The 13420-nt window shown below is 43.9% G+C and overlaps 1 protein-coding gene across 2 annotated transcripts in view; it reads right to left on the bottom strand.

Moving 5' to 3' along the window:
• The window catches only part of TMEM232 (transmembrane protein 232), a 512842-nt gene that overhangs the window by 456840 nt on the left and 42582 nt on the right, over positions 1–13420 (bottom strand). The gene's annotated exons all lie outside the window — the stretch shown is intronic.

Raw genomic sequence — 13420 nt, 5'->3', positions numbered from 1 at the left:
GTGCATGATACCACTGAAATTGGGGGAAGACATGTCTCTGGAAGCAGGAGGGCTTAAAAGTTAAGTAAGGATCCTTAGAAAATGGTTGATCAGATCCCATCAAGATGGACTGGCCAGCAACATGCGCTCCTTAATTTGGGTGACAGTTTCACTGAGCTTGTCTCCAAAGAAGCTCTCACCAGAGCAGAGCACATCAGGCAACTTGCCATGAAGATCCTCATGCAAACTTCTGGCTTGCAACCAAGCCATTTGGAATGATCCAATGACCACTGCTGAAGATCTGACAGTAGTAGCAAATGATTCATATACAGAGTTGAGATGATGCTTGCAGTCCTTTGCATCTGAAGAGCCTGCCAATAGTCCACCCATTCTTCATCCAGTAAGGGTTTCAGGTTCTTGTAAGAATTGATGAGCCATGATGCAGACATTAAGCATCAAACTCTGAAAAACCTTCTTCCTAAAGTTATCCAACAGCCTAGAGTCCTTGCCTGGTGGGGTGTTGGAATTAAATCTTAGTTTTCTTTTCCTTTTTCAGTGCTGGTTCAACTACTACTGACTGACTAGTGTGTTGGCTGAATTACCCCAAACCCCGGGATTTGCTGAACTTTATATTTAAGGTCCAGCTTTCTGGCTATTGGGGGCCAAATGCTGGATTCTCCCACATTCTTGTTTGTTCATCCCATAGAATCAAATGTACTTGGATTGCTGCAGGCTCAGATGTAGTTTCCAAGATCAGGAGGAAAATAAATACTTTGGAGTTCAGTCTTTGTTCTACCCAGTTTATCTAAAAACTTGGAATACAAGAGATCTTCTGGTGGTAAAAAGTACTCCAAACGGATCAGGTAGAAGGTAAGAGGGAATCCCCATAGACTCTTCTTCAGGCCCAAGAGGTGAGGGAACAATAACCCAGGACCCCATTGATGATAAAAGCAATTAGGCATGATCATTGGTTGCTCAGAGGGAATATTCCTGGGTCATGCTCAGTATGGCAGTGTCTCACACTTCCTTCTCAAACTGGCTAGACTCCATAGCAAGGGATGGTGGGGTGTTAGATTTCATCCTTGAACTTTGGGTAACAAATCCGACACTCTGGACAAGAGAGGTTGAAAGGTTCTCTTCTTGTCCCTAGCTGCCAGTGAGACAAAGTAAGTTTTAACCAGGTCTGCTACCTGGGCTATGGGCTGCTGTGTCTTAAAAACAGGGGTTGAGAAAGAGACATCTTCTTCCAGAATCAGTATAGATTCATCTTCCTGAAAGGCTCCCACTGGATACCAAGATGGGTTCCCTCCTGGGTCAGCTGAACTAGTGGATACATGAAGACCAATGGCACCATAGGGCATATAAGATCTAGCATCTCCAGAGAAAGTCCTTGCTCAAGTAGCCTAGACAGGGATACAGCTCTCGAAATGGAGGAAGGTAAGTGTAGTGAATCCTCTTTGAGTGTGTCGATGGAGCCAGGGACAGATGCTCCAACTATGCTGGGACCTAGAGAGTGAAAGAATCCAATGTTGCATATATTGATAGAGGAAACAGCTGCACTGGCTGAATCATCGATGGTGAATCACCGACGGTGCCAAGGACTTGTGCACCAGGAACCAGTGCATTGATGGAATCAAGGGCATTGATGGTGCCGAATACTTTGATGGTGCCATGCCCTGATACGTCAGTGACACCATAAAATGGAACCTGATCTCAGTATCAACAGCACCAATTGTGCCACCGGCTCAGGTGCATGGTGCTTCTTCTTATATATTTATTTATTTTAGATATTTATATACTGACCATCGTTGCGAACATCTCATCAGTGAACAGAGAACAGAATGCAGCAACAGGCTTTACAATGAACTAGTAACTTGAACATGAGGAGTAAAAACTACAGCTAAATAGGGAAAAGGGAGTATATACATGGTATGAGACCAGCTTATAAAGGGGGAAAAGGGGGGGCAAATACAATGGGAGAGGAGAGGCTAGGGGCAGGCCTAACAAGCTTATATAGAGAACATCACAGGCTTCTACAGAGAGCATAACAGGCTTATCAGGGGGAATGGGAGGCAAATACAAGGGGAGGGGGGAGCTAGGGGGCAGGCAAAACAAACTTATACACCGAACAAATCAAGTTTCTGCAGAGGATATAACATGTTAGTGTAGATAACATATCAAGCTTGTGCAGAGAATTTAAGGTTTAAGGGGCTGGTGGATAGCCTGAAACATAGTTTACTAAGGTCTGAAAAATAATATGAGAGGTAGCGTGTGTCGCTTAAGGTATGGGGGAGAAGTTGCTGGTAAAACCTTTGGGGAAGGCGAAGATACAAATGAGAGGACCGGAGAATTAGAGTCTATATTAGGAGAGGAGAGATGTCGACAAAGAACCCTTAGAAGGGGGGGGGGGGGGCGGTGAGATAGAGGGGAAAGGGGGAAGCTGCTGAGGTAGCTCAGGTGCAGGCCTGTTTGAATAGCCAGGTCTTGAGGTTATGTTTGAATTTTTTTGGGCATGATTCTTGGTGAAGATAGGAAGGCAATTTATTCCAGAGAGTGGGACCAGCTATGGAAAAGGCATGGTCTTTGGTGGAGGTAAGTTTAGATGGTTTGGGTGAGGGTGTGTGTATAGTTGCCAGGTATTGGTTTCTAGTGGGTCTGGCAGGGGTGCGAAATGTGAGGTGTTCTCTGAACCAATGCATATCATGGTTGTAAAGTGCTTTGTGGATAAGAGTAAGCAATTTGTATATGATCCGGGATGTGATCGGGAGCCAGTGCAATTGCTTGAGGATGGGGGTGATATGATCGTTTCTGTGGGCATTGGTGGGATACGGGCGGCTGCATTTTGGAGCAGTTGTAGGGGTTGAATTGCATTTTTGGGGAGGCCTAGTAGAATGGCATTGCAGTTAACAATTTTTGATAAAATGAAGGCTTGGAGTATAGTGCGAAAGTCATTGAGGTGTAGACGGGGTTTAAGTTTTTTTAAGGTGTGTAGTTTGAAGAAACCTTCTTTTAAAGTGACGTTGATGAATTTTTTGAGGTTAAATTGATTATCAAGGGTAAAGCTGAGCTTACGAACATGTTGTAAAATTGTGATATCAGAGGGCAGTGTGTTGAGCAATTGGGGGTTAAGGTTAATGTTGTAGGGTGAGATGAGGAATAACTCAGTTTTAGCGGTGTTGAGGGCAAGGAAGTGGTTTGAAAGCAAGGTGCTGATAGAAGAGAAGGCGGTTTCCCAGGTCTTAATGGCTTCTTGTAGTTTGTCAATAACAGGTATCAAGATCTGGACATTGTCAGCATATATGAAATGTGCAAGACCTAGTTCAGCAAGGAGATGGCAGAGGGGGAGGAGGTAAATGTTGAATAGTGTGGAGGATAGAGATGAGCCTTGTGGTACTCCTTGTGTTAGATTAGTTGGTTTCGATATGCAATTGCCGATTTGTACTCTGTATTGTCTATCACAGAGGTAAGATTTAAACCAGCAGAGTGTAGTGCCATAAATGCCAATTTCTTTAAGGCGATCTATTAAAATTTTGTGGTTGACTTTATCAAATGCAGAAGAAATGTCTAGAAGGACCAAGATGTGTGACTGGCCTTTGTCGATGCCTTTAAGTATGTGATCAGTAAGCGATATGAGTAAGGTTTCGGTGCTGTGGTGTTTGTGAAAGCCGTATTGTGAAGAGAGGAGAATGTTGTGTTCTTCTAGATAGTCTGTGAGTTGACGATTAATTGTTTTTTCTAATATTTTAGCAATAAAGGGAAGGTTTGATATGGGGCGAAAGTTGGCCAGATCTGAGGTGTCGAGGGTGGGGTTTTTTTAGAATGGGTTTTACTATGGCTTGTTTGAGTTGGTTTGGGACATTGCCAAGAGAGATGGATCTGTTAATGATGCTCGATAAAGGTTTGGGTATGATGTTGGGGATGGTGAGAAGGGCTTTAGTGGGGATGGTGTCAGAGGAATGTAATGAGGGTTTAGTTTTCTTTAGGATAGATTCTATTTCTACTGATGATATGGTCTCAAGTGCTTTAAGTCTAGCAGTGGTGTTGTTGGATTGGGTTTTCGTAGGCGTGGATGAGGAGGGGAAGCGAGACATAATTTTGTCTATTGTTTTGTGGAAAAACAGGGCAAGATCCTCACATTTGGCCTTGTCATCTGTATCCGGTGTGGTGGAAGGGTTGGTTTTTGTTAATTTTGTTACGAATTCAAATATGGCTCGGGCATTGAATTGGAAATGGTGGATTCTTTGGGTATAGAAATCCCTTTTAGTTTTGTCAATAGCTATGCGGTAGGTGTGGAGATAGGTCCTTGCGCCAGTTTTTTTCTAGCTTTCTAAGATTGTGCTTCATGGTTTTTAGCTCAGGCGTGTATCATGGTTGTTTTTTTTTCTATTTGTCAGGTCAATTTCTTGCGATTGTGAGGGGCATAGATTGTTGGTCACTGTGCTGGTAAGCTGAGTCCAGGAGGATAGGGCAGTGTCAGAGTCTGTTAAATCAAGTTTGCTGAGCTCGTTAGTGAGGGCTGTTATGAGGTCTTCTCTTTTGCAGGGTCTTCGGAAATGGATGTTTTTTGTGGTGCAAATGGGAGTGATGGTATTTTCAATGGTGCAGGTGGTTTCGATACGGAAATGGTCAGACCAGGGGATGGGGTGCAAGTAGGCAGGACTGGTCTGGTCGGATGTGGGAGTTAGTGAAAATGAGATCAAGGGTGTGGCCTGCCTTGTGAGTGGGGTGGGAGATTATGGGAGGCTAGGAGTGAGTAACAGGAGGATGAAATAGGTATGGCGTCAACATGGAGATTGAAGTCTCCAAGGATAATTGTAGGGGCAAGTATGTTTAGGTTTTTGGTGATATATTCTATCAGGGGTGATGGGTTATTGTCAAGCAGCCCTGGTGGGGCGTATACTAGGCAAATTTGTAGATTGGCGGATTTAAATAGACTAATTTCCAGTTTGTGAGGTGGGAGATCGGTTGCAGTGTTAAATTAAAAGCCTTTTTAATTTAACACTGCAACCGATGAGCCTCATGGGGCCTGCATAAAGCTTATAGACCCTTCCTCATGGCACTTCTGCACTTTGCTCGACTCTGGTGAAGTGGTTGACCCAGGAACTGGTGCCGCAGAACAGGGAGCTTTGCTCGAGGAGATCCTGCTCAACTCAGCATGGAAGGAGCTCTAGAAGGCCCCACTCCAAATGGAGGAATGACTGGCTTTTCACAGAATCCTCCATCTTCCAGGCTCTGTTCCTCCAGGTCCTCCGTGACATTCAGCCAGAGTCATAACCATTAGCTGCATCATGGTCTGGCTCCAGACACTGATGACAAATGTTGTGGTCACCAGTTATAAACATATTTTGGCCATAAATTCAGTCTTTGAACCTGTTGGTTGTGGCCTTCTTAGAGGCAGACATGATAACTTTTAACTCAGGGCTTCCCAAACTTTTAACCTCTCTCACCCTCCAAAGCCAATCCATTTCCAGCTGATCCAAACCTTATATCCCTCCTGCATCTGATCCCTTCCTTCAAACCGCCTCTCCTCCAAACATGCTGGCAGGGTCAATAGAAATTTTTCCTATGGGCTCCAGGCCGAAGGTGGATGACAACTGGTGGGAAGAGAGGTAAGAATGATGACAAGGGCAACATTTTTCTCTTTGGGAGGTTCACTGATAGTTGAGGAGAGAGAAGCAGTGGCAATCTCCACTCACCTGTGCACACTCAACCCACCCTTCCCCTTATGGCTACTCCCAAACCAGACAGTGATCTGCAAGCAGCAGCCGCATTAGAAATGAAAATCAGCAAGGGACCTCTAAGCCAGTGTAATCTGGAGGAGTGGAGGAAGATCATCAAGGACCATTGGGTCCTCAGAATTGTGGTGTCTGGTTACCGTTTCTGCTTCTCCTGCCTTCCAGTGCTGCATTGTTGTTCAGCCTTCAATCTGGATCTATCTCACTGATCCCTACTTATTCAGATCTTCCTGTTACACAGAAACTCATGCAAGCGCAGGGCCATTTACGACACTTGTGATCCCAGCTGAATGTTTTGTGATCCCATTTAGGGTCCTGACCCACAGTCGGAAAACCCTGATTTATCTTTTTTTTTTTAATAGCACTGAAAAGTGCTGTTGAGGGGCTGCCAAGACAGCAAGAAAACCCACGAGAGTTAAGATCAAATAACTAAGAGTCACAAAAAACTTAGGGGTAATTTTCAAAAGGATTTACATGCTTAAAACTGGGTTTTACATGTGTAAATACATTTTACATGTATAAGTGGGCTTTTGAAAATTGCTACAATATATGCCATTGATTTGTTAATAGGTTTTACACATGTAAGTGCACTTAGGAAGGATAACTTTAAAACATGGGCATGTGCGCTCATCTGCATACTTCAACCAGAAGCCCTAATAGAAGACTCTAGAAGACACTGAGAGCTATCCAGGCTTCTGCTCCCACAGCCCCAGCTTCCACAGGTTCTGTATATTTTAAGCAGAAGAGAACTGGAAGGCTCATAGGCATACTTCTCCCAGAAATCCCAGCAGAGGACTTGAAAGGACACCATGAGTCATCCAGTCTTCTGTTCCCACAGCCCCAGCTTCCAAAGGCCTTGTACACTTTTAGCAGAAGAGGACCAGAAGGCGCATGCCAATTAGCATGCATCTCATCACTCCTTACTATAAATTTACAACTGGGTTGATACACTCACAGAGAATTATTTCAAAACAAGAGTCAATAAGATGTGCAACCAGGTCTTTCTTATTTTTTTCGAAAGGTACCAGAAGCTTCAAACAACTGAATGATGGCCCTGAAACATTAAATTGTCAATGTTGTTGCTGCTGTTACCATTTCTACTGCTGTCCAGACAGATATTCTGATCCACAAAGAGAACCCAGCTCAGAGTAAAAGATGTCTGTAGATCAACTCCCTCAGGAAGCAGGTATCAGAACTCAGATAGGATGTGGTGAGGCTGAGAAGCATTCGGGAGAATACATCAATAAAATGCTTAACGAGGCATAAAGACAGATAAACAGAGGAAACGATATTTATTTTATTTTTTATATTTATTTATTGATTTATTTTATATACCGTCATTCGGTCGAACCATCACAATGGTTTATAAATTTAAAAGTGCTAAAAGATATATTCATAAACGGTAATAAAATAATGAAAAAAGATACATTCATAAAACATTAAAACAGCAAATGAAAACATTTGGATAGAATAAAAATATGGCTAAAAATTATCAGTTAAAAGGAAGGGGGGTAAGTAGAGTTAATTTTTGTCTTGTAGTGCTTCCTCAAAGGCTTTAGTAAATAGCCAAGTTTTTAGATGTGATCTAAATAGTTTGGAATTAGGTTGAGTACAGAGACATAATGGTAGTGAATTCCAAATTTTGGGGTCTGCAAGGGAGATTGCTCTATTCCAGATGTCATATAAGTGGGCAGTTCTAATGGAGGGGATTGTTAGAAGGCCTTTGCCAGCAGAGCGAAGATTTCTTTCCGAAACATGAAGCCTAATTGCAGCATTCAACCAATCGGTTTGCTCACCATTAATAATCTTATGTAATAGACAGAGTACCTTAAATTTGATACATTGTTTTATTGGAAGCCAATGTAGGGTGATCAGCACAGGTGTGAAATGGTCTAACTTCTTTTTCCCTGTCAATAATCTTGCCGCAGAATTCTGTAAAACCAGGAGAGGGACCTTGGGGTGATGGTGTCTAATGATCTGAAGTCGGCGAAACAATGCGACAAGGCGATAGCTAAAGCCAGAAGAATGCTGGGCTGCATAGAGAGAGGAATATCGAGTAAGAAAAGGGAAGTGATTATTCCCTTGTACAGGTCCTTGGTGAGGCCTCACCTGGAGTACTGTGTTCAGTTCTGGAGACCGTACCTTCAAAAAGACAAAGACAAGATGGAGGCGGTACAGAGAAGGGCGACCAGGAAGGTGGAGGATCTTCATCGGATGACGTATGAGGAGAGATTGAAGAATCTAAATATGTACACCCTGGAGGAAAGGAGGAGCAGAGGTGATATGATACAGACTTTCAGATACTTGAAAGGTGTTAATGATCAAAAGACAACGACAAACCTTTTCCGAAGGAAAAAAATCAGCAGAACCAGGGGTCACGATTTGAAGCTCCAGGGAGGAAGATTCAGAACCAATGTCAGGAAGTATTTCTTCACGGAGAGGGTGGTGGATGCCTGGAATGCCCTTCCGGAGGATGTGGTGAAGACCAGAACTGTGAAGGACTTCAAAGGGGCATGGGATAAACACTGTGGATCCATAAAGTCAAGAGGCTGCCAATGAAGAGTGGGTGACTCGCCAGAATGACGGCTACTGCCTGGAGTCAATACCCTTATTAAATAAACATACACAGGCTTACTGTGACTCCAAAATCGCTCTAAGCTTCAACAGCAAGAGGAAATGTGGAAAAAAGGATTCACACTCACAAAGAGGGGAGTAGCTGGCTTGTTACGGCGGTTACTACCCCAAATCAAATAAGCCTGATACTTCACTTTCAATGCATATACAGCATAGTTCTCTGATTCAACGGCAGGGGAGAAGAAAAACTGATACTTCACACATCCAGAAAAGAGGGTTCGCACTCGCAAAGCAGGGAGTAGCTGGCTTGTTACGGCGGTTACTACCCCAAACCAAATGTGCCTGATACTTCACTTTCGATGCATATCCAGCATAGCTCTCTGCTTCAACGGCATGGGAGAAGAAAATCAACCAATAAGGGCTGTATAACAGTCTGGGTAAAACAAATAAACATGGGTGCAGATTGCTTATTGCGGCGGCTTCTACCCCTAACTAATCAAGCTAGATATTTCACTTGGATGCAGCTCCATCACTGCTCTCTACATTAAAGGTGGGGGTGGAAGGGAAATAGAACCAAGAGCTAAGAGAAACAGATAAGTATGAGAGAGAAAATTTGCGGGGCAGACTAGATGGGCCATTTGGTCTCCTTCTGCCGTCATTTCTATGTTTCTATGTTTCTATGTGGTACCAGGCAGGCCAAGTAGCATAGAATTGCAGTAATTTGTATTAGCAAAAATTAACAATTGAAGTACAGTTCTGAAGTCATTAACAGAGAGTAAAGGTTTTAGCCGTCTTAAGATTAATATTTTATGGTAACCATCTTTCATTTTTAGGGCAATGTGTTTTTTTAAATTTAGTTCAGTGTCTAAATAGAAGCCTAAATCCCTGGTAAAAGATGTTAATTCAATTTCTGTGTCGGTGTCATCAGTTTTAAGTGATGGTATAAATGGATCATGAGTTGACAGCTAGACCAAGATTACTAAGGCTATTAGACCTTATACCCTGACTCTGATTTCCTTTGAGCTGAAAAACCGGTATGCAGCCCTGAATGTTGGGGAGAGGAAACCATCCCAGGATGAGGAGGAACCAAAACATGCAGACCCTAAAACTGCAGACTCGATAACCACTGCATCTAGGTGCAGAGCATAGTGGTGGTTGGTGACTCATTTCTGAGGGGCATCCATCTGCTGACTAATCTTGCTGTCTGCTGGGTGCCAAAATCCAAAACATTATGAAGAGATTGTCATAAATACTCAAGCCTACTGACTACTATCCGATGCTGCTCATCCATGTTGGTATGAATGATACCACCAGGTACCACACAGTTCATATCAAAAGTGACTTCATGGCTCTGGGAAAGAAGGTAAAGCAGATAAGTGCACAGGTGGTGTTCTCCTTCATTCTCCCGGTAAGGATAAAGGTCCAGGCAGGGAAGCTCACATTCTGTAAATAAATGAATGGTTGTGTAATTGGTGTCAGTGAGAGCATTTTGGTATCTTGGACCATGGGAGGATGTTTCAAGGACTGCTGAGTACAAATGGGATCCACCTGATGAAGAAGGGAGGGGCGCAGCATCTTCCAAAACAGACTGGCAAACTTACCCCTAGATTTATCAAAATGCTATAAATATAGCGGAAATAGCGCCCATGATAAAAAAGGGGGCGTGGTTAGGCTAATTTCCCTGCTCCCGCATTGCATATGTAATTTCTGCAAGGCAAAATAAATTTAGCACACCTGCACAATTTTTTTGCTTTGTGTGCTGATTAATACACTGTGGCGCGCTACCTGGAAAAGGTTTTGATCACAAGATAGAGAGAGACTTTGCATAGCCATCGATATGTCACTCTTTATTTATATCACTGTAAGAGGGAGCACTTTTAACTCAGAGTGGGGTTTGTGGGTTAGTTTTGGGGGGTGGTTTTACATACACAGTAGGAGGTATGAACAGGAAAGTACACATCACTGAAGATTTTCTATCATTTCAATTGTATAATGCACTCTCTACCCAGCTAGGTAGAGAGTGCATTATACAAATCAATTCCTCTTGTACCTTTCATCAATTGAAATGACAGAAAATCTTCAGTGTTATGTACTTTCCTGTTCATACTGTTGCGTGTCCCAGCTGCGCTGGTGCCATGGCCGGGCCTGCTTACCTCAGGCTCTCCTCCGCGAGGCCCGGGCTGTCCTCCCTCGCAGCCACAGCCAGTCTCCTGCGTCTGCGGCGTCTCATGACGTCCCCAGGCCCTTTGGGGCCTTCCACCTCGTGCAACTTATCACGCCGAGGATCGGCATCGGGTCCGCCCCTAGGCGCATGCGGATCGCCCGGCCCTTTAAAGGGCCAAGTGCGGGAAACTCCTCTGCGGTGCGTGATGATGACATCACCTGAGCCCTGTATATAAGGCAGGGCTCAAGCTCCTGTTCCTTGCCTTGGTAAATGGGTCGTCTCATTCGTGAGACACTAGTTGTCGTCCTGCGTTCCTGTGTCTTCCAGTGTTCCTGCATTCCTATCCTTGTTCCAGTGTTCCTGTGTTCCTGTGTCTTCCAGTGCTCCTGCGTTCCTGTCTTCCCATGGTCCTTCCTGTGTTCCAGCGCTTGTTCCTGTTCCACGTTCCACTACCCAGGTTGTACCTTCTCAGACTGATACTCGGTACTGACCTCGGCTTGCCTTTGACCACATTTGGACCGCTGCCTGGAACTGACCTCTGCTTGCTACTGTCCATGCTCGGACTGATACCTGGAACTGACCTCTGCTTGCTACTGACCATGCTGGGACTTATACTTGGAACTGACCCTTGCTTTAGCTGACCACACTCGGACAGATACCCTGGCTTTGACCCTTGCGCTCCACTCAGACACTCTCTTCACATCTCCTGTGACCACCAGGCCTACCTGCTCTGATGCTACCCGCAGCCTACTATGAGCTGGACAACTAGACGCTGCCTGTCCTGTCCAGAGGACCTTCTGTTCCTGCTCCGTACCCGTGGTCTCCGGTACTCCTTGTTCCGGTCTAGCTCACCTTGTCAGCAACAGCCGCACATCTTTATTCTTGGTGGGCACACCTCTCTGCTACCTCTCCGGGAGACCCCTAGAGGCCCACCTAAGCCCAGGCGGTCCAGGTACCCAAGGGCTCAACCTGTGGAAACCCCGGACTGTTATTGGTGAAGCTCCAGCTTGCCTCTTTCTCCTCGTGTACTCCGCCTACTGGCGGCAGGCGCCCTCTGGGAACTCTCAGACAGCTATACCTACCCTGCGCCAGGCCAAGGGTCCACCTCCAGCGCAACACATACCTCCTACTGTGTATATAAAACCACCCCCCAAAACTAACCCCCAAACCCCACTCTGAGTTAAACGTGATCCCTCTTACAGTGGTATAAATAAAGAGTGACATATTGATGCCTATGTACAGGTTCTCTCTCTCTCTCTCTCATGCGATAAAAACCTTTTCCTGGTAACGCACAGCTATCGCGGGCATAATGCACAGAAAAAAGGTGTCATTATTTCTGGCGTTAAAACCCGCATTGCTGTGTGTTACTCTATTGCATTTGTCATTAGGAGCTGCTCATTTCCATTTGCATTCTAACGCGTATTGTGCTATTTACCGCTAGCATTAATGCCCTAACACAAAATGATAAATGACCTGGTTAATGAGGAGGACTTTAAAATAGAATCATCAGAGGTAGGTGATCAAAACACTAAGGTAAGTAAAACATTAAACATTTGTATAGAAATAGGAAAAAAAAGGGCAGTTTTGGAAAGCTATGTACACTAATGCTCATAGTATGAGAAATAAAGTCCTAGATCTAGAGGCAGTCATTGAAGAAGCTGATTTAGATGTAGCGGTTATCAAAGAGACTTGGTATGCAGAAAACCATGACAGGGATATAGTTATATCGAGCTACAATCTATTCAGGAAGGACTGCAAAGGAAGGAAGGGAGTAGGCATGGAATTAGCAACAAAATTGCAGGGTTTACAAAGTAAGGAGGCGGCACTGTGGATTAATTTTGAAAGAGGGAATGGAACATCTGTTTATATTGGTATAACATACACACCTCCATCACAGACAGAGGAGATGGATAGAGATTTAATGGAGGATATTCGCAAAATTGCTATGAAAGGGGAAGTGCTATGGTTATGAGATTTCAATCTGCCAGATGTTAATTGGAATATCCCAGCTACAGTGTCTTCTAGAAGTACAGAAATCCTGGATTCTCTGCAAGAAGAATTGTTCTGTAAACTGGTAACAGAACCCACATGGTAAAGATTTCATGCATGTATTTTTCTTAGTACTTGTTGGCTTTTACACATGCAAGCCCACAAATTTTGAAATATGCACAAGTGAAGGAAATTACCAGTTTTACTAATTCAGCCACCAGTTTGCCCAGTTTCTAAGTCATCAAGACCCTCCTGTTTCTTAAGCCTGAATTCCCACCAGTTTACCCATACCCTATACCCAGTCAATATTTCACAATAAGGACTTGTATTCTCACTTACACCAGATAATAAGGTAGTTGTAAATATTCACAAGTAACAGGCTTAAGCGTGTCCCTTTGGTAGGTTCGAAAATAGCAACTTTTGTATGTAAATGTTGGTCCTGCTTTAGAATATCCTTGGATCATCCTTTTTTCACATGTGTAATTTTGCTCATGCATGTCTTCTACCAACAACATACAGACCACTCTCCCACACCAGAATCCCCAAAAGAGGACTCTCCTGCCTTCAATAATCCACTCTCCATTCCCCAAAATTCCCCACAAAAGAACACCTCAACGAAGGACCCATTCCTACATCTCAACCCTCCCAACAAAAGACCCTTTCCAAATTACCTTTGCTATCATCCCAAAAGAAGATTCCCCCTCAATTTCTCCCTCTATCCTCCACCCCTCAGTCCTCCCATCAAAAGAAGTCAACCCCAACCCCCAATGTATTTTGTTTTCAGTGCTTCTCATGACAGAAAATTGTTTGGATTCAGATTCTGTGACATTGAGAAGCTCAGAAATTCACATCAAGGAAAACAGAGAGAAAAACTTACTAATGAGGAAATTATACTGTATTCAAAGATTAGTTATCTTGATGCATGTTATCAGTTTGGATTTAAATAGGTCTATCACAGTGATACGCAACTCCAGTCCTC

The sequence above is a fragment of the Rhinatrema bivittatum genome, chromosome 1 (genome assembly GCF_901001135.1).
Source record: "Rhinatrema bivittatum chromosome 1, aRhiBiv1.1, whole genome shotgun sequence".
NCBI classification, from domain to species: Eukaryota; Metazoa; Chordata; class Amphibia; order Gymnophiona; family Rhinatrematidae; genus Rhinatrema; species Rhinatrema bivittatum.
Note: the sequence above shows the minus strand (reverse complement) of the source record. Positions and strands in the feature narration are given on the sequence as shown.